At 56.9% G+C, this 26309-nt stretch overlaps 1 protein-coding gene across 2 annotated transcripts in view; it reads right to left on the reverse strand.

The window, feature by feature from the left end:
- Nucleotides 1-26309, reverse strand: part of LOC122547983 (small conductance calcium-activated potassium channel protein 3-like) — a 153249-nt gene that overhangs the window by 63921 nt on the left and 63019 nt on the right. The gene's annotated exons all lie outside the window — the stretch shown is intronic.

Genomic DNA, 26309 nt, shown 5'->3' on the forward strand with positions numbered 1-26309 from the left:
ACAGCAAGTGATTAGGAAAGCATAGGGAATGTTGTCACTTATTGTAAGGGAAATTAAATATACAAGTAAGAAATAGTGGAAATGCTGGAAAAGCCTGGTAGCATTTGTGGAGAGAAGGAAACTAAGTTAATGTTTTGAGTCTGGTATGACTCTTCTTCAGAACTGAACAGTGACCCCCAACTTATTCTGCATTCTCCCATATCCCTTCCACATCTTCTCTGTCTAATCCCCTCAGGATCTTATTTATTTCAATCAAGTTTCCTCTGAGTCTTTTAAACTCCAGCAGATATAAGCCTAAACTCCAACTTTTCCATCCATTCCAGGTATTAGTCTGGTAAACATTCTCTGAATTGCTTTCAACACATGTACCATTGTTCTTAAGTAAGTATTCAGTACACTGTTTTACCAATACCCTGCAGAACTAAAGTATAACCTCCCCCTTTTTATATTCAACTCCCCTTGCAATATACAATAACATTCTGTTAACTTTTCTTATTACTTATGGTATCCATATACATTAACCTTTTACAATTTAGGCATTATGGAATCCAGATCTCTCTGCATCTTGGAGCTTGACAATTTCTCAGCATTTGGATAATATGCTTCTCTCGATCCATCAACCTCACACACCTCAATATACACTTCTCCTCAGATCTCAGAGCTTCCATTGGGGCGGCATGGTGGCTCAGTGGTTAGCACTGCTGCCTCACAGCTCTAGAGACCCAGGTTCAATTCCAGCCTCGGGCAAGTGTCTGTGTGGTGTTTGCATGTTCTCCCCGTGTCTGCGGTGGGATTCTGCTGGATGCTCCAGTTTCCATCCACAGATTTGTGCAAGTTAGGTGTATTGAACATGCTAACCTACCCACCCATAGTGTTCAGGGGTGTGTAGATTAGGTGCATTAGCCATGGAAAATGCAGGATTACAGGGATAGGTAGGGGTGGGGATCTGGGTGTGATGCTGTTGGACCAATTGGCCTGTTTCCACACTATGGATTCTATAAAAACCATTAGCAAATCTGAACACGGCTCCAGCTCATTCAGCCGGATCTCGTCATCATGTCAATCTCATAACATTCAAACCCACACTCAGCCTGAGTGATAAAGAATATTTTAAATAGTATTTAACAAAGAGAAAAATGTGCGATAGCTCATTAGTTTGGTTTTGCAATCTGAGAGGCAGAACTGCCCCACTCTTCAAAATAGTACCTTTCTTGGCTATTTGAGAGGGTGGAGAGGGCTTGGTTTAATGTCTTATCCAAACGAAAGCACTTCTGACAGTGCAGCATTCCCTCTTTACTGCTTCTCCAAGAGAGCAATATTCTCTTAGCACTGACCCTCCAACAACACAGCACACCCTCAGCACACATTGTTTGGCAGTGTGCAGCTCCCTCAGCACTGACCCTCCGACAGCATGATGCAGCCTCAATGCCAACCCTCCAACAGCACAGCACATTCTCACTACTGATGGTACAGCACTCCCTCAGCGTTGACCCTCCGACAGTGCCTGCTCCCTCAGCACTGACCCTCTGACATTGCCTGCTCCCTCAGCACTGACCCTCCGACAGTGCCTGCTCCCTCAGCGCTGACCCTCTGACAGTGCCTGCTCCCTCAGCACTGACCCTCTGACAGTGCGGCACTCCCTCAGCACTGACCCTCCGACAGTGCCTGCTCCCTCAGCACTGACCCTCCGACAGTGCCTGCTCCCTCAGCACTGACCCTCCGACAGTGCCTGCTCCCTCAGCACTGACCCTCTGACAGTGCGGCACTCCCTCAGCACTGACTCTCCGACAGGGCCCACTCCCTCAGCACTGAACCTCCGACAGTGCGGCACTCCCTCAGCACTGATACTCCGATGGTACAGCACTCCCTCAGCACTGAACCTCCGACAGTGCGGCACTCCCTCAGCACTGACACTCCGATTGTACAGCACTCCCTCAGCACTGACCCTCCAACAGTGCCCGCTTCCTCAGCGTTGACCCTCTGACAGTGCGGTGCTCCCTCAGCACTGACCCTCTGACAGTGCCCACTCCGTCAGCACTGACACTCCAACAGTGCCCGCTCCCTCAACATTGACCCTTCAATAGTGCCCGCTTCCTCAGCACTGATCCTCCAACAGTGCCTGCTCCTTCAGCCCTGATCCTCCGACAGTGCCTGCTCTCTCAACACTGATCCTCTGACAGTGCCTGCTCCTTCTGAGTTAACCCTCCAACAGTCCAGCGCTTCCTCAGCATTGATTCTCCAACAGTGCCAGCTTCCTCAGCATTGACCCTCCGACTGTGCGGCGCTCCCTCAGCGCTGACCCTCCGACAGTGCGGAACTCCCTCAGCACTGACCCTCCGACAGTGCGGCGCTCCCTCAGCACTGTCCCTCTGACAGTGCGGCGCTCCCTCAGCACTGTCCCTCTGACAGTGCGGCGCTCCCTCAGCGCTGACCCTCCAACAGTGTGGCACTCCCTCAGCACTGACCCCCCGACAATGCAACACTCCCTCATCACTGACCCTCCAACAGTGCGGCGCTCCCTCAGCACTGACCCTCCAACAGTGCGGCGCTCCCTCAGCACTGACCCTCCAACAGTGCGGCACTCCCTCAGCATTGACCCTCCAACAGTGCGGCACTCCCTCAGCATTGACCCTCCGATAATGCAGCAGTCCCTCAGCACTGACCCTCTGACAGCACGGCACTCCCTCAGTGCCAACCTTCTGATAGCATAACACATCTTCAGTGCCTCCCCTCCCACGCAGCCCCTCAAGTATGCACTGCCTTTTAATCAGATCATTGGGCAGCCTGCCTCTCTGACACTTCAGCACTCCTTCAGTGTTGTCCCAGAGTTTGTGCTTAAAGCTACAGAGTGGAGCCTGAGGCCATAACTTTCTGGCAGTTGAGGGTTCTAGAGGTTGTTTTTATCTCTCAAGATATTGTCAAGATCCCTCATAAGTGATAGTGGTTAGTTTTATTGACCACACATGGACTGTAACTGTACTGGTCTATCTTTTTCAGTCTGGCAAGAATAAAACATTCACTAGTTTTGTAAACATAAATGCAGTGTGAAATTGAATAAAGTTGTTTCAGTCTTGAGGCAACAGAGATTTCAGCCTTAAGCTATGTCTTTGAAACCTGGTTATAACTGGGATTCGTCATAGCAAACTCAATTAATGGAATGAGTGTTACAGATGGGATAGTTCTGGTGCTGCTGGACTGAATTAACTTGTCACTTGACAATTACTCTGTGGCTCAAAATGAAAAAGAAAAGATTTCTTTATATAGTGGCCTTCTGGATCTTTCGGAAACATCCCAAAGCAAATGAATTACAATGAAGAACAATGAGTATTATTCTGTAGGGAAACACTGCAGGCGTTTTGTACTGAGCAAGCTCCCAAATAATTCCATGACTAGGACATCTGTTTCAGTGATGTTAGTTTGAGGGACAGGTATTGACCCAGGACACTCTGGAGAATCTCCAACTCTCATCTGAATCACACAGCGGGGTCTTTAATTCAGACGGATGGTTTAATCGGCTTATGTGAAAATGCAGCTATCACGGTTGAACAGCACCTCAGTCTTGCACTGAGAGCCATGTCTTGGGTTTTGGACTCAAGTTTTGAAATGAAGCTTAGTTCTCTGGCCAGCTTACATTTTTAGTCTTGCATGTTTAGGATGATGTGCAGACAAGAGTGAGTGATTGGTATGACTCAGAGAAACTGGAGGGGAACAGAGCATCAGCCAAATGTGTTGACTTATGCATTCATTTGGCAACAAGGCTTTAGCCCATGTGTTGGGGTCACTTAGTCCATTCTTGTTTGGTTTGCAAATCCCTGAAATCTGGGAACATAAGTTATCCCATTAACCCAGACAGAATACCTCAAAATCAATACCAAGCATTTCAATATTGCAATGGGAGCTCACATAAGACCCACAAACAAATTCTTGAGCAGTCATCTCAAATCTAGTCAAGGTGAGTCAACAGCCTTTAATGTGGGACTAACTGGGCAATTTTTCTCAATACTGGCATGATTTCTACTGCTGTGGGCAACAAAATGCACGAGGGAATAATTACACAACTACACAAGTCCAAGAGTTTCCCACTGCATCTGACTCTCATCATCTGTCTCTCTCCTTGTTTATTTTCTGTATGAGAACGGGAATCTTTCCTTCTGTTTGTGTGGGTGTTTCTCCTTCCCTCCTTGCATCTGTCCCTGTCTATCTCTTGAACAATTCATCGATACATGTGTACATTTCCCAGAATTCCACTGTGTCAGTCTGTGTGTGTCTGTGTGTATACATTTCCCACTGCCTCACTGTGTCAATCTTTCTCCGCACTAGTTTGTGTGTGTTTGTCTGTGTGAGTGTACATCTCCCACTGCCTCACTGTGGCAGTCTCTCTGGTCACTAGTTTGTCTGTGTCTGTGAGTGCACTTCTCCCTCTGCTTCACTGTGTCAGTCTCTCTCCTCACTAGTTTGTCTGTGTGTGTGAGTGTACAACTCCCACTGGCTCACTGTGTCGGTCTCTCTCCTCACTAGTTTGTGAGTGTGCATTTCCCACTGCCTTACTGCATCAGTCTCTCTCCTCACTAGTTTGCCTGTGTGTGTGAGTGTACAACTCCCACTGGCTCACTGTGTCGGTCTCTCTCCTCACTAGTTTGTCTGTGTGTGTGAGTGTGTCTATCTCCCACTGCCTCATTGTCAGTCTCTCTCCCAAATAGTTTGTCTATGTGTGTGTGTATGTATACATTTCCCACTGCCTCACTGTGTCAATCTCTCTTCCAAATAGTTTGTCTGTGTATGCGTGTGGACGTCTCCCACTGCCTCACTCTCACTCTCTCTCCTCAATAGTTTGCCTGTGTGTGTGAGTCTATGCCTCCCATGGCCTCACTGTGTCAGTCTCTCTCCTCAATAGCTTTTCTGTGTGAGTGTGTATGTGAGGAATAGAATAGTATAGTGTAGAACAAGCCCTTCGGCCCAACAACTCCACACCGACCCTGTAAATAGTAATCCACCCAGACACATTCCCCAACTGCCCTACATTTACCCCAGACTAATACACATAACCTACACATTCGTGAACTATGGGCAATTTTAACACGGCCAATTCACCTAACCTGCAGATCTTTGGATTCTGGGAGGAAACCAGAGCACCTAGGAGAACCCACGCAGACACAGGAAGGACGTACAAACTCCACACAGACAGTTGCCCGAGACGAAAATTGAACCCGGGTCCCTGGCGCTGTGAGGCAGCAGAGCTAGCCACTGTGCCGTACACTGTATGTGCGTGTGTGCACATCTCCCACGACCCCACTGTGTCTGTTTCTCTCCTCACCAGTTTGTCTGTGTGGGTATACACCTCCCACTGGCTCACTGTGTCAGTCTGTCTCCCAAATAGTTTGTGTGCGTGTACATTTCCCACAGCCTCACTGTGTCAGTCTGTCTCCTCACTAGTGTATGTGTGTCTGTGTGTGTGTGTGTACATTTCCCACTGCCTCACTGTGTCAGTCTGTCTCCTCACATTGTCTGTGTATGTGCATGTGTGTATGTGCATGTGCACATCTCTCACTGCCTCACTGTGTCAGTCTCTCTCCTCAATAGTTTTTCTGTGTGAGTGTGTGTGTGAGACATAGAATGGTATAGAATCCCTACAGTGTGGAAACAGGCCCTTTGGCCCAACAGCTCCACACTGACCATGCAAAGGGTAAGCCACCCAGGCCCATTCCCCTATTGCTCTACATTTACACCAGGCTAATACACCGAACCATCACATTCCTGAACTATGGGCAATTTTAACATGGCCAACTCAACAAACCAACGCATCTTTGGTTTCTGGGAGGAAACTGGAGCACCCAGAGAAAGTAACGCAAACACGGGGAGGATGTGCAAACTCCACGCGAACAGCCGCCCAAGGCAGGAATTGAGCCACTGTGCCACCCACTGTGTGTGTGTGTGTCTGCCTGTCTGGGTTAGAATGGGATACTTGCTCCCACCTGGTGTGGGTTAGAATGGGGCACTCGCTCCCACTTTGTGTGGGTTAGAATAGGGGACTCGATCCCACCTGGTGGGGGTTAGATTTTGGGAATTGCTCCCACTTTGTGAGTCCCCCAATCTAACCCACACCAGGTGGGAGCGAGTCCCCCATTCTATCCCACACAAAGTGGGAGCATGTCCCCCATTCTAACCCACACCAGGTGGGAGCGAGTCCCCCATTCTAACCCACACAAAGTGGGAGCGAGACCCCCATTCTAACACACACCAGGTGGGAGCGAGTTCCCCATTCTATCCCACACAAAGTGGGAGCGAGACCCCCATTCTAACGCACACCAGGTGGGAGCGTGTCCCCCATTCTAACTCACACCAGGTGGGAGCGGGTCCCCCATTCTAACGCACACCAGGTGGGAGCGTGACCCCCATTCGAGCCCACACCAGGTGGGAGCGTGTCCCCCATTCTAACCCACACCAGGTAGGAGCGTGTCCCCCATTCTAACCCACACCAGGTTGTAGCGGGTCCCCCATTCTAACACACACCAGGTGGGATCGTGTTCCCCATTCTAATCCACACCAGAATGGGGGACTTGCTCCCACCTGGTGTGGGTTAGAATGGGGCAGTCGCTCCCACCTGGTGTGTGTTAGAATGGGGGTCTCGCTCCCACCTGGTGTGGGCTCGAATGGGGGACACGCTCCCACCTGGTGTGTGTTAGAATGGGGGACACGCTCCCACCTGGTGTGTGTTAGAATGGGGGACACGCTCCCACCTGGTGTGGGTTAGAATGGGGGACACGCTCCCACCTGGTGTGGGTTAGAATGGGGGACACGCTCCCACCTGGTGTGGCTTAGAATGGGGGACACACTCCCACCTGGTGTGTGTTAGAATGGGGGACTCGCTCCCACCTGGTGTGGGTTAGAATGGGGGACTCGCTCCCACCTGGTGTGTGTTAGAATGGGGAACTCGCTCCAACCTGGTGTGTGTTAGAATGGGGGACTCGCTCCCACCTGGTGTGGGTTAGAATGGGGGACACGCTCCCACCTGGTGTGGGTTAGAATGGGGGACACGCTCCCACCTGGTGTGGGTTAGAATGGGGGACTCGCTCCCACCTGGTGTGTGTTAGAATGGGGGACACGCTCCCACCTGGTGTGGGTTAGAATGGGGGACACGCTCCCACCTGGTGTGGGTTAGAATGGGGGACTCGCTCCCACCTGGTGTGGGTTAGAATGGGGAACTCGCTCCCACCTTGTGTGGGTTAGAATGGGGGACACGCTCCCACCTGGTGTGGGTTAGAATGGGGGACACGCTCCCACCTGGTGTGGGTTAGAATGGGGGACTCGCTCCCACCTGGTGTGGGTTAGAATGGGGGACTCGCTCCCACCTGGTGTGGGTTAGAATGGGGGACACGCTCCCACCTGGTGTGGGTTAGAATGGGGGACTCGCTCCCACCTGGTGTGTGTTAGAATGGGGGACACGCTCCCACCTGGTGTGTGTTAGAATGGGGGACATGCACCCACCTGGTGTGGGTTAGAATGGGGGACACGCTCCCACCTGGTGTGGGTTAGAATGGGGAACTCGCTCCCACCTGGTGTGGGTTAGAATGGGGGACCCGCTCCCACTTGGTGTGGGTTAGAATGGGGGTCTCGCTCCCACCTGGTGTGGGTTAGAATGGGGGACCCGCTCCCACCTGGTGTGTGTTAGAATGGGGGACATGCTCCCACCTGGTGTGGGTTAGAATGGGGGACCCGCTCCCACCTGGTGTGGGTTAGAATGGGGGTCTCGCTCCCACCTGGTGTGGGTTAGAATGGGGGACCCGCTCCCACCTGGTGTGGGCTCGAATGGGGGTCACGCTCCCACCTGGTGTGCGTTAGAATGGGGGACCCGCTCCCACCTGGTGTGGGTTAGAATGGGGGACATGCTCCCACCTGGTGTGGGCTCGAATGGGGGTCACGCTCCCACCTGGTGTGTGTTAGAATGGGGGACACGCTCCCATCTGGTGTGGGTTAGAATGGGGAACTCGCTCCCACCTGGTGTGGGTTAGAATGGGGGACACGCTCCCACCTGGTGTGTGTTAGAATGGGGGACACGCTCCCACCTGGTGTGTGTTAGAATGGGGGACTCGCTCCCACCTGGTGTGGGTTAGAGTGGGGGACACGCTCCCACCTGGTGTGTGTTAGAATGGGGGACACGCTCCCACCTGGTGTGGGTTAGAATGGGGGACACGCTCCCACCTGGTGTGGGTTAGAATGGGGGACATGCTCCCACCTGGTGTGGGTTAGAATGGGGAACACGCTCCCACCTGGTGTGTGTTAGAATGGGGGACTCGCTCCCACCTGGTGTGTGTTAGAATGGGGGACACGCTCCCACCTGGTGTGTGTTAGAATGGGGGACTCGCTCCCACCTGGTGTGGGTTAGAATGGGGGACATGCTCCCACCTGGTGTGGGTTAGAATGGGGGACACGCTCCCACCTGGTGTGGGTTAGAATGGGGGACCCGCTCCTACCTGGTGTGGGTTAGAATGGGGGACACGCTCCCACCTGGTGTGGGCTCGAATGGGGGTCACGCTCCCACCTGGTGTAGGTTAGAATGGGGGACCCGCTCCCACCTGGTGTGAGTTAGAATGGGGGACACGCTCCCACCTGGTGTGGGTTAGAATGGGGGACACGCTCCCACCTGGTGTGTGTTAGAATGGGGGACACGCTCCCACCTGGTGTGGGTTAGAATGGGGGACTCGCTCCCACCTGGTGTGGGTTAGAATGGGGGACACGCTCCCACCTGGTGTGGGTTAGAATGGGGGACTCGCTCCCACCTGGTGTGTGTTAGAATGGGGGACTCGCTCCCACCTGGTGTGGGTTAGAATGGGGGACACGCTCCCACCTGGTGTGGGTTAGAATGGAGCACTCGCTCCCACCTGGTGTGGGTTAGAATGGGGGACATGCTCCCACCTGGTGTGGGTTAGAATGGAGCACTCGCTCCCACCTGGTGTGGGTTAGAATGGGGGACATGCTCCCACCTGGTGTGTGTTAGAATGGGGGACTCGCTCCCACCTGGTGTGGGTTAGAATGGGGGACATGCTCCCACCTGGTGTGGGTTAGAATGGAGCACTCGCTCCCACCTGGTGTGGGTTAGAATGGGGGACATGCTCCCACCTGGTGTGTGTTAGAATGGGGGACTCGCTCCCACCTGGTGTGGGTTAGAATGGGGAACTCGCTCCCACCTGGTGTGGGTTAGAATGGGGAACTCGCTCCCACCTGGTGTGGGTTAGAATGGGGGACTCGCTCCCACCTGGTGTGGGTTAGAATGGGGAACTCGCTCCCACCTGGTGTGGGTTAGAATGGGGGACATGCTCCCACCTGGTGTGGGTTAGAATGGAGCACTCGCTCCCACCTGGTGTGGGTTAGAATGGGGGACATGCTCCCACCTGGTGTGGGTTAGAATGGGGAACACGCTCCCACCTGGTGTGGGTTAGAATGGGGGACATGCTCCCACCTGGTGTGGGTTAGAATGGTGCACTCGCTCCCACCTGGTGTGGGTTAGAATGGGGGACATGCTCCCACCTGGTGTGGGTTAGAATGGAGCACTCGCTCCCACCTGGTGTGGGTTAGAATGGGGGACATGCTCCCACCTGGTGAGGGTTAGAATGGGGGACTCGCTCCCACCTGGTGTGGGTTAGAATGGGGAACTCGCTCCCACCTGGTGTGTGTTAGAATGGGGGACACGCTCCCACCTGGTGTGGGTTAAAATGGGGGACACGCCTCCACCTGTTGTGGGTTAGAATGGGGGACTCGCTCCCACCTGGTGTGTGTTAGAATGGGGGACACGGTCCTACCTGGTGTGGGTTAGAATGGGGGACACGCTCCCACCTGGTGTGGGTTAGAATGGGGGACACGCTCCCACCTGGTGTGGGTTAAAATGGGGGACACGCCTCCACCTGTTGTGGGTTAGAATGGGGGACTCGCTCCCACCTGGTGTGTGTTAGAATGGGGGACACGCTCCCACCTGGTGTGGGTTAGAATGGGGAACTCGCTCCCACCTGGTGTGGGTTAGAATGGGGGACACGCTCCCACCTGGTGTGGGTTAGAATGGGGGACACGCCTCCACCTGTTGTGGGTTAGAATGGGGGACTCGCTCCCACCTGGTGTGTGTTAGAATGGGGGACACGCCTCCACCTGGTGTGGGTTAGAATGGGGGACACGCCTCCACCTGGTGTGGGTTAGAATGGGGGACTCGCTCCCACCTGGTGTGTGTTAGAATGGGGGACACGCCTCCACCTGGTGTGGGTTAGAATGGGGGACACGCCTCCACCTGGTGTGGGTTAGAATGGGGGACTTGCTCCCACCTGGTGTGGGTTAGAATGGGGGACTCGCTCCCACCTGGTGTGGGTTAGAATGGGGGACACGCTCCCACCTGGTGTGTGTTAGAATGGGGGACACGCTCCCACCTGTTGTGGGTTAGAATGGGGGACTCGCTCCCACCTGGTGTGTGTTAGAATGGGGGACTCGCTCCCACCTGGTGTGGGTTAGAATGGGGGACACGCCTCCACCTGTTGTGGGTTAGAATGGGGGACTCGCTCCCACCTGGTGTGGGTTAGAATGGGGGACACGCCTCCACCTGGTGTGGGTTAGAATGGGGGACACGCTCCCACCTGTTGTGGGTTAGAATGGGGGACTCGCTCCCACCTGGTGTGGGTTAGAATGGGGGACACGCTCCCACCTGGTGTGTGTTAGAATGGGGGACACGCTCCCACCTGGTGTGGGTTAGAATGGGGGACTCGCTCCCACCTGGTGTGTGTTAGAATGGGGAACTCGCTCCCACCTGGTGTGGGTTAGAATGGGGGACTCGCTCCCACCTGGTGTGGGTTAGAATGGGGGACACGCTCCCACCTGGTGTGGGTTAGAATGGGGGACACGCTCCCACCTGGTGTGTGTTAGAATGGGGAACTCGCTCCCACCTGGTGTGGGTTAGAATGGGGAACTCGCTCCCACCTGGTGTGGGTTAGAATGGGGGTCTCGCACCCACCTGGTGTGTGTTAGAATGGGGGACACGCTCCCACCTGGTGTGTGTTAGAATGGGGAACTCGCTCCCACCTGGTGTGGGTTAGAATGGGGGACTCGCACCCACCTGGTGTGAGTTAGAATGGGGGACACGCTCCCACCTGGTGTGTGTTAGAATGGGGGACACGCTCCCACCTGGTGTGTGTTAGAATGGGGGATTCGCACCCACCTGGTGTGTGTTAGAATGGGGGATTCGCACCCACCTGGTGTGTGTTAGAATGGGGAACTCGCTCCCACCTGGTGTGGGTTAGAATGGGGGACTCGCACCCACCTGGTGTGGGTTAGAATGGGGGACACGCTCCCACCTGGTGTGTGTTAGAATGGGGGACACGCTCCCACCTGGTGTGTGTTAGAATGGGGGATTCGCACCCACCTGGTGTGTGTTAGAATGGGGGACTCGCTCCCACCTGGTGTGTGTTAGAATGGGGGACTCGCACCCACCTGGTGTGTGTTAGAATGGGGGACACGCTCCCACCTGGTGTGGGTTAGAATGGGGGACACGCACCCACCTGGTGTGGGTTGGAATGGGGGACACGCACCCACCTGGTGTGTGTTAGAATGGGGGACTCGCTCCCACCTGGTGTGTGTTAGAATGGGGGACCCGCTCCCACCTGGTGTGGGTTAGAATGGGGGACACACTCCCACCTGGTGTGGGTTAGAATGGGGGACACGCTCCCACCTGGTGTGGGTTAGAATGGGGAACTCAGTCCCACCTGGTGTGTGTTAGAATGGGGGACTCGCTCCCACCTGGTGTGAGTTAGAATGGGGGACTCGCTCCCACCTGGTGTGGGTTAGAATGGGGGACATGCTCCCACCTGGTGTGTGTTAGAATGGGGGACACACTCCCACCTGGTGTGGGTTAGAATGGGGGACACGCTCCCACCTGGTGTGGGTTAGAATGGGAGACACGCTCCCACCTGGTGTGGGTTAGAATGGGAAACACGCTCCCACCTGGTGTGTGTTAGAATGGGGGACACGCTACCATCTGGTGTGTGTTAGAATGGGGGACTCGCTCCCACCTGGTGTGGGTTAGAATGGGGGACTCGCTCGCACTTTGTGTTGGTTAGAATGGGGGACACGCACCCACCTGGTGTGTGTTAGAATGGGAGACACGCTCCCACCTGGTGTGTGTTAGAATGGGGGACCTGCTCCCACCTGGTGTGGGTTAGAATGGGAAACACGCTCCCACCTGGTGTGTGTTAGAATGGGGGACACGCTACCATCTGGTGTGTGTTAGAATGGGGAACTCGCTCCCACCTGGTGTGTGTTAGAATGGGGGACACGCTCCCACCTGGTGTGGGTTAGAATGGGAAACACGCTCCCACCTGCTGTGTGTTAGAATGGGGGACACGCTACCACCTGGTGTGTGTTCGAATGGGGGACACGCTCCCACCTGGAGTGGGTTAGAATGGGGGACTCGCTCCCACCTGGTGTGGGTTAGAATGGGGAACTCGCTCCCACCTGGTGTGGGTTAGAATGGGGGACACGCTCCCACCTGGTGTGTGTTAGAATGGAGGACTCGCTCCCACCTGGTGTGGGTTAGAATGGGGGACACGCTCCCACCTTGTGTGGGTTAGAATGGGGGACACACTCCCACCTGGTGTGTGTTAGAATGGGGGACCCGCTCCCACCTGGTGTGGGTTAGAATGGGGGACACGCTCCCACCTGATGTGGGTTAGAATGGAGCACTCGCTCCCACCTGCTGTGGGTTAGAATGGGGAACTCGCTCCCACCTGGTGTGGGTTAGAATGGGGGACTCGCACCCACCTGGTGTGGGTTAGAATGGAGCACTCGCTCCCACCTGGTGTGTGTTAGAATGGGGATCTCGCTCCCACCTGGTGTGGGTTAGAATGGGGGACACGCTCCCACCTGGTGTGGGTTAGAATGGGGGACACTCTCCCACCTGGTGTGGGTTAGAATGGGGGACACGCTCCCACCTGGTGTGGGTTAGAATGGGGGACTCGCTCGCACCTGGTGTGTGTTAGAATGGGGGACACGCTCCCACCTGGTGTGTGTTAGAATGGGGGACCTGCTCCCACCTGGTGTGGGTTAGAATGGGAAACACGCTCACACCTGGTGTGTGTTAGAATGGGGGACACGCTACCATCTGGTGTGTGTTAGAATGGGGGACTCGCTCCCACCTGGTGTGGGTTAGAATGGGGGACACGCTCCCACCTGGTGTGGGTTAGTATGGGGGACACGCTCCCACCTGGTGTGGGTTAGAATGGGAAACACGCTCCCACCTGGTGTGTGTTAGAATGGGGGACACGCTACCACCGGGTGTGTGTTCGAATGGGGGACACGCTCCCACCTGGAGTGGGTTAGAATGGGGAACTCGCTCCCACCTGGTGTGGGTTAGAATGGGGAACTCGCTCCCACCTGGTGTGGGTTAGAATGGGGAACTCGCTCCCACCTGGTGTGGGTTAGAATGGGGAACTCGCTCCCACCTGGTGTGGGTTAGAATGGGGGACACGCTCCCACCTGGTGTGTGTTAGAATGGAGGACTCGCTCCCACCTGGTGTGGGTTAGAATGGGGGACACGCTCCCACCTTGTGTGGGTTAGAATGGGGGACACGCTCCCACCTGGTGTGTGTTAGAATGGGGGACCCGCTCCCACCTGGTGTGGGTTAGAATGGGGGACACGCTCCCACCTGGTGTGGGTTAGAATGGGGGACACGCTCCCACCTGGTGTGGGTTAGAATGGGGGACTCGCTCCCACCTGGTGTGTGTTAGAATGGGGGACACGCTCCCACCTGGTGTGTGTTAGAATGGGGAACTCGCTCCCACCTGGTGTGGGTTAGAATGGGGAACTCGCTCCCACCTGGTGTGGGTTAGAATGGGGGACTCGCACCCACCTGGTGTGTGTTAGAATGGGGGACACGCTCCCACCTGGTGTGTGTTAGAATGGGGAACTCGCTCCCACCTGGTGTGGGTTAGAATGGGGGACTCGCACCCACCTGGTGTGAGTTAGAATGGGGGACACGCTCCCACCTGGTGTGTGTTAGAATGGGGGATTCGCACCCACCTGGTGTGTGTTAGAATGGGGGATTCGCACCCACCTGGTGTGTGTTAGAATGGGGAACTCGCTCCCACCTGGTGTGGGTTAGAATGGGGGACTTGCACCCACCTGGTGTGGGTTAGAATGGGGGACACGCTCCCACCTGGTGTGTGTTAGAATGGGGGACACGCTCCCACCTGGTGTGTGTTAGAATGGGGGACCTGCTCCCACCTGGTGTGTGTTAGAATGGGGGACCTGCTCCCACCTGGTGTGTGTTAGAATGGGGGACTCGCTCCCACCTGGTGTGTGTTAGAATGGGGGATTCGCACCCACCTGGTGTGTGTTAGAATGGGGGACTCGCTCCCACCTGGTGTGTGTTAGAATGGGGGACTCGCACCCACCTGGTGTGTGTTAGAATGGGGGACACGCTCCCACCTGGTGTGGGTTAGAATGGGGGACACGCACCCACCTGGTGTGGGTTGGAATGGGGGACACGCACCCACCTGGTGTGTGTTAGAATGGGGGACTCGCTCCCACCTGGTGTGTGTTAGAATGGGGGACCCGCTCCCACCTGGTGTGGGTTAGAATGGGGGACACACTCCCACCTGGTGTGGGTTAGAATGGGGGACACGCTCCCACCTGGTGTGGGTTAGAATGGGGAACTCAGTCCCACCTGGTGTGTGTTAGAATGGGGGACTCGCTCCCACCTGGTGTGAGTTAGAATGGGGGACTCGCTCCCACCTGGTGTGGGTTAGAATGGGGGACATGCTCCCACCTGGTGTGGGTTAGAATGGGGGACACGCTCCCACCTGGTGTGGGTTAGAATGGGGGACACGCTCCCACCTGGTGTGAGTTAGAATGGGGGACACGCTCCCACCTGGTGTGGGTTGGAATGGGGGACTCGCTCGCACTTTGTGTTGGTTAGAATGGGGGACACGCACCCACCTGGTGTGGGTTAGAATGGGGAACTCGCTCCCACCTGGTGTGGGTTAGAATGGGGAACTCGCTCCCACCTGGTGTGGGTTAGAATGGGGGACTCGCACCCACCTGGTGTGTGTTAGAATGGGGGACACGCTCCCACCTGGTGTGTGTTAGAATGGGGAACTCGCTCCCACCTGGTGTGGGTTAGAATGGGGGACTCGCACCCACCTGGTGTGAGTTAGAATGGGGGACACGCTCCCACCTGGTGTGTGTTAGAATGGGGGATTCGCACCCACCTGGTGTGTGTTAGAATGGGGGATTCGCACCCACCTGGTGTGTGTTAGAATGGGGGACACGCTCCCACCTGGTGTGTGTTAGAATGGGGAACTCGCTCCCACCTGGTGTGGGTTAGAATGGGGGACTTGCACCCACCTGGTGTGGGTTAGAATGGGGGACACGCTCCCACCTGGTGTGTGTTAGAATGGGGGACACGCTCCCACCTGGTGTGTGTTAGAATGGGGGACCTGCTCCCACCTGGTGTGTGTTAGAATGGGGGACCTGCTCCCACCTGGTGTGTGTTAGAATGGGGGACTCGCTCCCACCTGGTGTGTGTTAGAATGGGGGATTCGCACCCACCTGGTGTGTGTTAGAATGGGGGACTCGCTCCCACCTGGTGTGTGTTAGAATGGGGGACTCGCACCCACCTGGTGTGTGTTAGAATGGGGGACACGCTCCCACCTGGTGTGGGTTAGAATGGGGGACACGCACCCACCTGGTGTGTGTTAGAATGGGGGACACGCACCCACCTGGTGTGTGTTAGAATGGGGGACTCGCTCCCACCTGGTGTGGGTTAGAATGGGGAACACGCTCCCACCTGGTGTGGGTTAGAATGGGGGACTCGCTCCCACCTGGTGTGTGTTAGAATGGGGGACCCGCTCCCACCTGGTGTGGGTTAGAATGGGGGACACACTCCCACCTGGTGTGTGTTAGAATGGGGGACTCGCTCCCACCTGGTGTGGGTTAGAATGGGGAACTCAGTCCCACCTGGTGTGTGTTAGAATGGGGGACTCGCTCCCACCTGGTGTGAGTTAGAATGGGGGACTCGCTCCCACCTGGTGTGGGTTAGAATGGGGGACATGCTCCCACCTGGTGTGGGTTAGAATGGGGGACACGCTCCCACCTGGTGTGGGTTAGAATGGGGGACTCGCTCGCACTTTGTGTTGGTTAGAATGGGGGACACGCACCCACCTGGTGTGTGTTAGAATGGGAGACACGCTCCCACCTGGTGTGTGTTAGAATGGGGGACCTGCTCCCACCTGGTGTGGGTTAGAATGGGAAACACGCTCCCACCTGGTGTGTGTTAGAATGGGGGACACGCTACCATCTGGTGTGTGTTAGAATGGGGGACTCGCTCCCACCTGGTGTGGGTTAGAATGGGGGACACGCTCCCACCTGGTGTGGGTTAGTATGGGGGACACGCTCCCACCTGGTGTGGGTTAGAATGGGAAACACGCTCCCACCTGGTGTGTGTTAGAATGGGGGACACGCTACCACCTGGTGTGTGTTCGAATGGGGGACACGCTCCCACCTGGAGTGGGTTAGAATGGGGGACTCGCTCCCACCTGGTGTGGGTTAGAATGGGGAACTCGCTCCCACCTGGTGTGGGTTAGAATGGGGGACACGCTCCCACCTGGTGTGTGTTAGAATTGAGGACTCGCTCCCACCTGGTGTGGGTTAGAATGGGGGACACGCTCCCACCTTGTGTGGGTTAGAATGGGGGACACGCTCCCACCTGGTGTGTGTTAGAATGGGGGACCCGCTCCCACCTGGTGTGGGTTAGAATGGGGGACACGCTCCCACCTGATGTGGGTTAGAATGGAGCACTCGCTCCCACCTGCTGTGGGTTAGAATGGGGAACTCGCTCCCACCTGGTGTGGGTTAGAATGGGGGACTCGCACCCACCTGGTGTGGGTTAGAATGGAGCACTCGCTCCCACCTGGTGTGTGTTAGAATGGGGATCTCGCTCCCACCTGGTGTGGGTTAGAATGGGGGACACGCTCCCACCTGGTGTGGGTTAGAATGGGGGACACTCTCCCACCTGGTGTGGGTTAGAATGGGGGACACGCTCCCACCTGGTGTGGGTTAGAATGGGGGACTCGCTCGCACTTTGTGTTGGTTAGAATGGGGGACACGCACCCACCTGGTGTGTGTTAGAATGGGAGACACGCTCCCACCTGGTGTGTGTTAGAATGGGGGACCTGCTCCCACCTGGTGTGGGTTAGAATGGGAAACACGCTCACACCTGGTGTGTGTTAGAATGGGGGACACGCTACCATCTGGTGTGTGTTAGAATGGGGGACTCGCTCCCACCTGGTGTGGGTTAGAATGGGGGACACGCTCCCACCTGGTGTGGGTTAGTATGGGGGACACGCTCCCACCTGGTGTGGGTTAGAATGGGAAACACGCTCCCACCTGGTGTGTGTTAGAATGGGGGACACGCTACCACCGGGTGTGTGTTCGAATGGGGGACACGCTCCCACCTGGTGTGGGTTAGAATGGGGAACTCGCTCCCACCTGGTGTGGGTTAGAATGGGGAACTCGCTCCCACCTGGTGTGGGTTAGAATGGGGAACTCGCTCCCACCTGGTGTGGGTTAGAATGGGGAACTCGCTCCCACCTGGTGTGGGTTAGAATGGGGGACACGCTCCCACCTGGTGTGTGTTAGAATGGAGGACTCGCTCCCACCTGGTGTGGGTTAGAATGGGGGACACGCTCCCACCTTGTGTGGGTTAGAATGGGGGACACGCTCCCACCTGGTGTGTGTTAGAATGGGGGACCCGCTCCCACCTGGTGTGGGTTAGAATGGGGGACACGCTCCCACCTGGTGTGTGTTAGAATGGGGGACACGCTCCCACCTGGTGTGGGTTAGAATGGGGGACTCGCTCCCACCTGGTGTGTGTTAGAATGGGGGTCTCGCTCCCACCTGGTGTGGGTTAGAATGGGGGACTCGCTCCCACCTGGTGTGGGTTAGAATGGGGAACACGCTCCCACCTGATGTGGGTTAGAATGGGGGACACGCTCCCACCTGGTGTGTGTTAGAATGGGGGACACACTCCCACCTGGTGTGGGTTAGAATGGGGGACTGGCTCCCACCTGGTGTGGGTTAGAATTGGGGACTCGATCCCACCTGGTGTGGGTTAGAATGGGGGACTCGCTCCCACCTGGTGTGTGTTAGAATGGGGGACTCGCTCCCACCTGGTGTGTGTTAGAATGGGGGACACGCTCCCACCTGGTGTGTGTTAGAATGGGGGACACGCTCCCACCTGGTGTGGGTTAGAATGGGGGACACGCTCCCACCTGGTGTGGGTTAGAATGGGGGACACGCTCCCACCTGGTGTGGGTTAGAATTGGGGACTCGCTACCACCTGGTGTGGGTTAGAATGGGGGACTCGCTCCCACCTGGTGTTGGTTAGAATGGGGGACACGCTCCCACCTGGTGTGGGTTAGAATGGGGGACTCGCTCCCACCTGGTGTGGGTTAGAATGGGGGACACACTCCCACCTGGTGTGGGTTAGAATGGGGGACTCGCTCCCACCTGGTGTGGGTTAGAATGGGGGACACGCTCCCAGCTGGTGTGGGTTAGAATGGGGGACTCGCTCGCACCTGGTGTGGGTTAGAATGGGGGACACGCTCCCACCTGGAGTGGGTTAGAATGGGGGACACGCTCCCACCTGGTGTGTGTTAGAATGGGGGACACGCTCCCACCTGGTGTGGGTTAGAATGGGGGACACGCTCCCACCTGGTGTGTGTTAGAATGGGGGACACGCTCCCACCTGGTGTGGGTTAGAATGGGGGACTCGCTCCCACCTGGTGTGTGTTAGAATGGGGGACACGCTCCCACCTGGTGTGTGTTAGAATGGGGGACACGCTCCCACCTGGTGTGGGTTAGAATGGGGGACACGCTCCCACCTGGTGTGGGTTAGAATGGGGGACATGCTCCCACCTGGTGTGTGTTAGAATGGGGGACACGCTCCTACCTGGTGTGGGTTAGAATGGGGGACATGCTCCCACCTGGTGTGTGTTAGAATGGGGGACACGCTCCCACCTGGTGTGGGTTAGAATGGGGGACACGCTCCCACCTGGTGTGGGTTAGAATGGGGGACTCGCTCCCACCTGGTGTGGGTTAGAATGGGGGACACGCTCCCACCTGGTGTGTGTTAGAATGGGGGACACGCTCCCACCTGGTGTGGGTTAGAATGGGGGACTCGCTCCCACCTGGTGTGGGTTAGAATGGGGGACACGCTCCCACCTGGTGTGGGTTAGAATGGGGGACACGCTCCCACCTGGTGTGGGTTAGAATGGGGGACTCGCTCCCACCTGGTGTGGGTTAGAATGGGGGACATGCTCCCACCTGGTGTGGGTTAGAATGGGGGACTCGCTCCCACTTGGTGTGTGTTAGAATGGGGGACACACTCCCACCTGGTGTGGGTTAGAATGGGGGACTCGCTCCCACCTGGTGTGGGTTAGAATGGGGGACACGCTCCCACCTGGTGTGGGTTAGAATGGGGGACTCGCTCCCACCTGGTGTGTGTTAGAATGGGGGACACGCTCCCACCTGGTGTGTGTTAGAATGGGGGACTCGCTCCCACCTGGTGTGGGTTAGAATGGGGGACTCGCTCCCACCTGGTGTGGGTTAGAATGGGGGACACGCTCCCACCTGGTGTGGGTTAGAATGGGGGACTCGCTCCCACCTGGTGTGTGTTAGAATGGGGGACACGCTCCCACCTGGTGTGTGTTAGAATGGGGGACTCGCTCCCACCTGGTGTGGGTTAGAATGGGGGACTCGCTCCCACCTGGTGTGTGTTAGAATGGGGGACTCGCTCCCACCTGGTGTGGGTTAGAATGAAGAACTCGCTCCCACCTGGTGTGGGTTAGAATGGGGAACTCGCTCCCACCTGGTGTGGGTTAGAATGGGGGACTCGCTCCCACCTGGTGTGGGTTAGAATGGGGAACTCGCTCCCACCTGGTGTGGGTTAGAATGAAGAACTCGCTCCCACCTGGTGTGGGTTAGAATGGGGAACTCGCTCCCACCTGGTGTGGGTTAGAATGAAGAACTCGCTCCCACCTGGTGTGGGTTAGAATGGGGAACACGCTCCCACCTGGTGTGGGGTTGAATGGGGGACACGCTCCCACCTTGTGTGGGTTAGAATGGGGGACTCGCTCCCACCTGGTGTGGGTTAGAATGGGGGACTCGCTCCCACCTGGTGTGGGTTAGAATGGGGGACTCGCTCCCACCTGGTGTGGGTTAGAATGGGGGACACGCTCCCACCTGGTGTGTGTTAGAATGGGGGACACACTCCCACCTGGTGTGGGTTAGAATGGGGGACACGCTCCCACCTGGTGTGGGTTAGAATGGGGGACTCGCTCGCACTTTGTGTTGGTTAGAATGGGGGACACGCACCCACCTGGTGTGTGTTAGAATGGGAGACACGCTCCCACCTGGTGTGTGTTAGAATGGGGGACCTGCTCCCACCTGGTGTGGGTTAGAATGGGAAACACGCTCCCACCTGGTGTGTGTTAGAATGGGGGACACACTACCACCTGGTGTGTGTTAGAATGGGGGACTCGCTCCCACCTGGTGTGGGTTAGAATGGGGGACACGCTCCCACCTGGTGTGGGTTAGTATGGGGGACACGCTCCCACCTGGTGTGGGTTAGAATGGGAAACACGCTCCCACCTGGTGTGTGTTAGAATGGGGGACACGCTACCACCTGGTGTGTGTTCGAATGGGGGACACGCTCCCACCTGGTGTGGGTTAGAATGGGGGACTCGCTCCCACCTGGTGTGGGTTAGAATGGGGGACACGCTCCCAGCTGGTGTGGGTTAGAATGGGGGACTCGCTCGCACCTGGTGTGGGTTAGAATGGGGGACACGCTCCCACCTGGTGTGTGTTAGAATGGGGGACACGCTCCCACCTGGTGTGTGTTAGAATGGGGGACACGCTCCCACCTGGTGTGGGTTAGAATGGGGGACACGCTCCCACCTGGTGTGGGTTAGAATGGGGGACATGCTCCCACCTGGTGTGTGTTAGAATGGGGGACACGCTCCTACCTGGTGTGGGTTAGAATGGGGGACATGCTCCCACCTGGTGTGTGTTAGAATGGGGGACACGCTCCCACCTGGTGTGGGTTAGAATGGGGGACACGCTCCCACCTGGTGTGTGTTAGAATGGGGGACACGCTCCCACCTGGTGTGGGTTAGAATGGGGGACTCGCTCCCACCTGGTGTGGGTTAGAATGGGGGACACGCTCCCACCTGGTGTGTGTTAGAATGGGGGACACGCTCCCACCTGGTGTGGGTTAGAATGGGGGACTCGCTCCCACCTGGTGTGGGTTAGAATGGGGGACACGCTCCCACCTGGTGTGGGTTAGAATGGGGGACACGCTCCCACCTGGTGTGGGTTAGAATGGGGGACTCGCTCCCACCTGGTGTGGGTTAGAATGGGGGACATGCTCCCACCTGGTGTGGGTTAGAATGGGGGACTCGCTCCCACTTGGTGTGTGTTAGAATGGGGGACACACTCCCACCTGGTGTGGGTTAGAATGGGGAACACGCTCCGACCTGGTGTGGGTTAGAATGGGGGACTCGCTCCCACCTGGTGTGGGTTAGAATGGGGGACACGCTCCGACCTGGTGTGTGTTAGAATGGGGAACACGCTCCGACCTGGTGTGTGTTAGAATGGGGGACTCGCTCCCACCTGGTGTGGGTTAGAATGGGGGACACGCTCCCACCTGGTGTGGGTTAGAATGGGGGACTCGCTCCCACCTGGTGTGTGTTAGAATGGGGGACTCGCTCCCACCTGGTGTGTGTTAGAATGGGGGACTCGCTCCCACCTGGTGTGGGTTAGAATGGGGGACTCGCTCCCACCTGGTGTGTGTTAGAATGGGGGACTCGCTCCCACCTGGTGTGGGTTAGAATGAAGAACTCGCTCCCACCTGGTGTGGGTTAGAATGGGGAACTCGCTCCCACCTGGTGTGGGTTAGAATGGGGAACACGCTCCCACCTGGTGTGGGGTTGAATGGGGGACACGCTCCCACCTTGTGTGGGTTAGAATGGGGGACTCGCTCCCACCTGGTGTGGGTTAGAATGGGGGACTCGCTCCCACCTGGTGTGGGTTAGAATGGGGGACTCGCTCCCACCTGGTGTGGGTTAGAATGGGGGACACGCTCCCACCTGGTGTGTGTTAGAATGGGGGACACACTCCCACCTGGTGTGGGTTAGAATGGGGGACACGCTCCCACCTGGTGTGGGTTAGAATGGGGGACTCGCTCGCACTTTGTGTTGGTTAGAATGGGGGACACGCACCCACCTGGTGTGTGTTAGAATGGGAGACACGCTCCCACCTGGTGTGTGTTAGAATGGGGGACACGCTCCCACCTGGTGTGGGTTAGAATGGGGGACTCGCTCCCACCTGGTGTGGGTTAGAATGGGGAACTCGCTACCACCTGGTGTGGGTTAGAATGGGGGACACGCTCCCACCTGGTGTGTGTTAGAATGGAGGACTCGCTCCCACCTGGTGTGGGTTAGAATGGGGGACACGCTCCCACCTTGTGTGTGTTAGAATGGGGGACTCGCTCCCACCTGGTGTGTGTAAGAATGGGGGACACACTCCCACTTGGTGTGTGTTAGAATGGGGGACACGCTCCCACCTGGTGTGTGTTAGAATGGGGGACACGCTCCCACCTGGTGTGGGTTAGAATGGGGGACACACTCCCACCTGGTGTGTGTTAGAATGGGGGACACGCTCCCACCTGGTGTGTGTTAGAATGGGGGACACGCTCCCACCTGGTGTGGGTTAGAATTGGGGACTCGCTCCCACCTGGTGTGGGTTAGAATTGGGGACTCGCTCCCACCTGGTGTGGGTTAGAATGGGGAACACGCTCCCACCTTGTGTGGGTTAGAATGGGTGACACGCTCCCACCTGGTGTGGGTTAGAATGGGGGACTCGCTCCCACCTGGTGTGGGTTAGAATGGGGAACTCGCTCCCACCTGGTGTGGGTTAGAATGGGGGACACGCTCCCACCTGGTGTGTGTTAGAATGGGGGACACACTCCCACCTGGTGTGTGTTAGAATGGGGGACTCGCTCCCACCTGGTGTGGGTTAGAATGGGGAACTCGCTCCCACCTGGTGTGGGTTAGAATGGGGGACACGCTCCCACCTGGTGTGTGTTAGAATGGGGGACACACTCCCACCTGGTGTGTGTTAGAATGGGGGACACGCTCCCACCTGGTGTGGGTTAGAATGGGGGACACACTCCCACCTGGTGTGTGTTAGAATGGGGGACACGCTCCCACCTGGTGTGTGTTAGAATGGGGGACTCGCTCCCACCTGGTGTGGGTTAGAATGGGGGACACGCTCCCACCTGGTGTGGGTTAGAATGGGGGACACGCTCCCACCTGGTGTGGGTTAGAATTGGGGACTCGCTCCCACCTGGTGTGGGTTAGAATGGGGGACCCGCTCCCACCTGGTGTGGGTTAGAATGGGGGACACGCTCCTGCCTGGTGTGGGTTAGAATGGCGGACACGCTCCCACCTGGTGTGTGTTAGAATGGGGGACACGCTCCCACCTGGTGTGGGTTAGAATGGGGTCCCGCTCCTGCCTGGTGTGGGTTAGAATGGGGGACACGCTCCCACCTGGTGTGTGTTAGAATGGGGCACTCGCTCCCACTTGGTGTGGGTTAGAATGGGGGACACGCTCCCACCTGGTGTGTGTTAGAATGGGGGACTCGCTCCCACCTGGTGTGTGTTAGAATGGGGGACACGCTCCGACCTGGTGTGTGTTAGAATGGGGGACACACTCCCACCTGGTGTGGGTTAGAATGGGGGACTCGCTCCCACTTTGTGTTGGTTGGAATGGGGGACACGCATCCACCTGGTGTGTGTTAGAATGGGAGACACGCTCCCACTTTGTGTTGGTTAGAATGGGAGACACGCTCCCACCTGGTGTGGGTTAGAATGGGGAACACGCTCCGACCTGGTGTGTGTTAGAATGGGGGACTCGCTCCCACCTGGTGTGGGTTAGAATGGGGGACTCGCTCCCACCTGGTGTGGGTTAGAATGGGGCACACGCTCCCACCTGGTGTCTGATAGAATGGGGCACACGCTCCCACCTGGTGTGTGTTAGAATGGGGGACTCGCTCCCACCTGGTGTGTGTTAGAATGGGGAACTCGCTCCCACCTGGTGTGGGTTAGAATGGGGGACTCGCTCCCACTTTGTGTTGGTTGGAATGGGGGACACGCATCCACCTGGTGTGTGTTAGAATGGGAGACACGCACCCACCTGGTGTGGGTTAGAATGGGAGACACGCTCCCACCTGGTGTGGGTTAGAATGGGGGACTCGCTCCCACTTTGTGTTGGTTAGAATGGGGGACACGCACCCACCTGGTGTGGGTTAGAATGGGGGACACGCACCCACCTGGTGTGGGTTAGAATGGGAGACACGCTCCCACCTGGTGTGGGTTAGAATGGGGGACACGCACCCACCTGGTGTGGGTTAGAATGGGGGAAACGCTCCCACCTGGTTTGTGTTAGAATGGGGGACACGCTCCCACCTGGTGTGGGTTAGAATGGGGGACACGCTCCCACCTGGTGTGGGTTAGAATGTGGGACACGCTCCCACCTGGTGTGGGTTAGAATGGGGGACTCGCTCCCACCTGGTGTGTGTTAGAATGGGGGACTCGCTCCCACCTGGTGTGTGTTAGAATGGGGAACTCGCTCCCACCTGGTGTGGGTTAGAATGGGGTCTCGCTCCCACCTGGTGTGGGTTAGAATGGGGGACTTGCTCCCACCTGGTGTGGGTTAGAATGGGGGACCTGCTCCCACCTGGTGTGGGTTAGAATGGGGGACACGCTCCCACCTGGTGTGGGTTAGAATGGGGGACACGCTCCCACCTGGTGTGGGTTAGAATGGGAAACACGCTCCCACCTGGTGTGTGTTAGAATGGGGGACTCGCTCCCACCTGGTTTGGGTTAGAATGGGGGACTCGCTCCCACCTGGTTTGGGTTAGAATGGGGGACTCGCTCCCACCTGGTGTGGGTTAGAATGGGGAACTCGCTCCCAGCTGGTGTGGGTTAGAATGGGTGACACACTCCCACCTGGTGTGGGTTAGAATGGGGGACACGCTCCCACCTGGTGTGGGTTAGAATGGGGGACACGCTCCCACCTGGTGTGGGTTAGAATGGGGGAGACACTCCCACCTGGTGTGGGTTAGAATGGGGGACTCGCTCCCACCTGGTGTGGGTTAGAATGGGGGACACGCTCCCACCTGGTGTGGGTTAGAATGGGGAACCCGCTCCCACCTGGTGTGGGTTAGAATGGGGGACACGCTCCCACCTGGTGTGTGTTAGAATGGAGGACACACTCCCACCTGGTGTGGGTTAGAATGGGGAACTCGCTCCCACCTGGTGTGTGTTAGAATGGGGGACTCGCTCCCACCTGGTGTGGGTTAGAATGGGGAACTCGCTCCCACCTGGTGTGGGTTAGAATGGGGAACTCGCTCCCACCTGGTGTGGGTTAGAATGGGGAACACGCTCCCACCTGGTGTGGGGTTGAATGGGGGACACGCTCCCACCTTGTGTGGGTTAGAATGGGGGACTCGCTCCCACCTGGTGTGGGTTAGAATGGGGGACACGCTCCCACCTGGTGTGGGTTAGAATGAGGGACACGCTCCCACCTGGTGTGGGTTAGAATGGGGGACTCGCTCACACCTTGTGTGGGTTAGAATGGGGGACACGCTCCCACCTGGTGTGGGTTAGAATGGGGGACACGCACCCACTTTGTGTTGGTTAGAATGGGGAACTTGCTCCCACCTGGTGTGGGTTAGAATGGGGGACACGCTCCCACTTTGTCTTGGTTAGAATGGGGGACACGCTCCCACTTTGTGTTGGTTCGAATGGGGGACACGCTCCCACTTTGTGTTGGTTAGAATGGGGGACACGCTCCCACTTTGTGTTGGTTAGAACGGGGGACACGCTCCCACCTGGTGTGGGTTAGAATGGGGGACTCACTCCCACCTGGTGTGGGTTAGAATGGGGGACACGCTCCCACCTGCTGTGGGTTAGAATGGGTGACTCGCTCCCACCTGGTGTGGGTTAGAATGGGGGACACGCTCCCACCTGGTCTGGGTTAGAATGGGGGACTCGCTCCCACCTGGTGTGGGTTAGAATGGGGGACACGCTCCCACCTGGTGTGCGTTAGAATGGGGGACTCGCTCCGACCTGGTGTGGATTAGAATGGGGGACGCGCCCCCACCTGGTGTGGGTTAGAATGGGGGACTCGCTCCCAGCTGGTGTGGATTAGAATGGGGGAC

Source organism: Chiloscyllium plagiosum, unplaced genomic scaffold (assembly GCF_037043375.1).
Source record: "Chiloscyllium plagiosum isolate Xiang-an unplaced genomic scaffold, Cpla_swu_hap1 HiC_scaffold_50, whole genome shotgun sequence".
Taxonomy (NCBI): Eukaryota; Metazoa; Chordata; class Chondrichthyes; order Orectolobiformes; family Hemiscylliidae; genus Chiloscyllium; species Chiloscyllium plagiosum.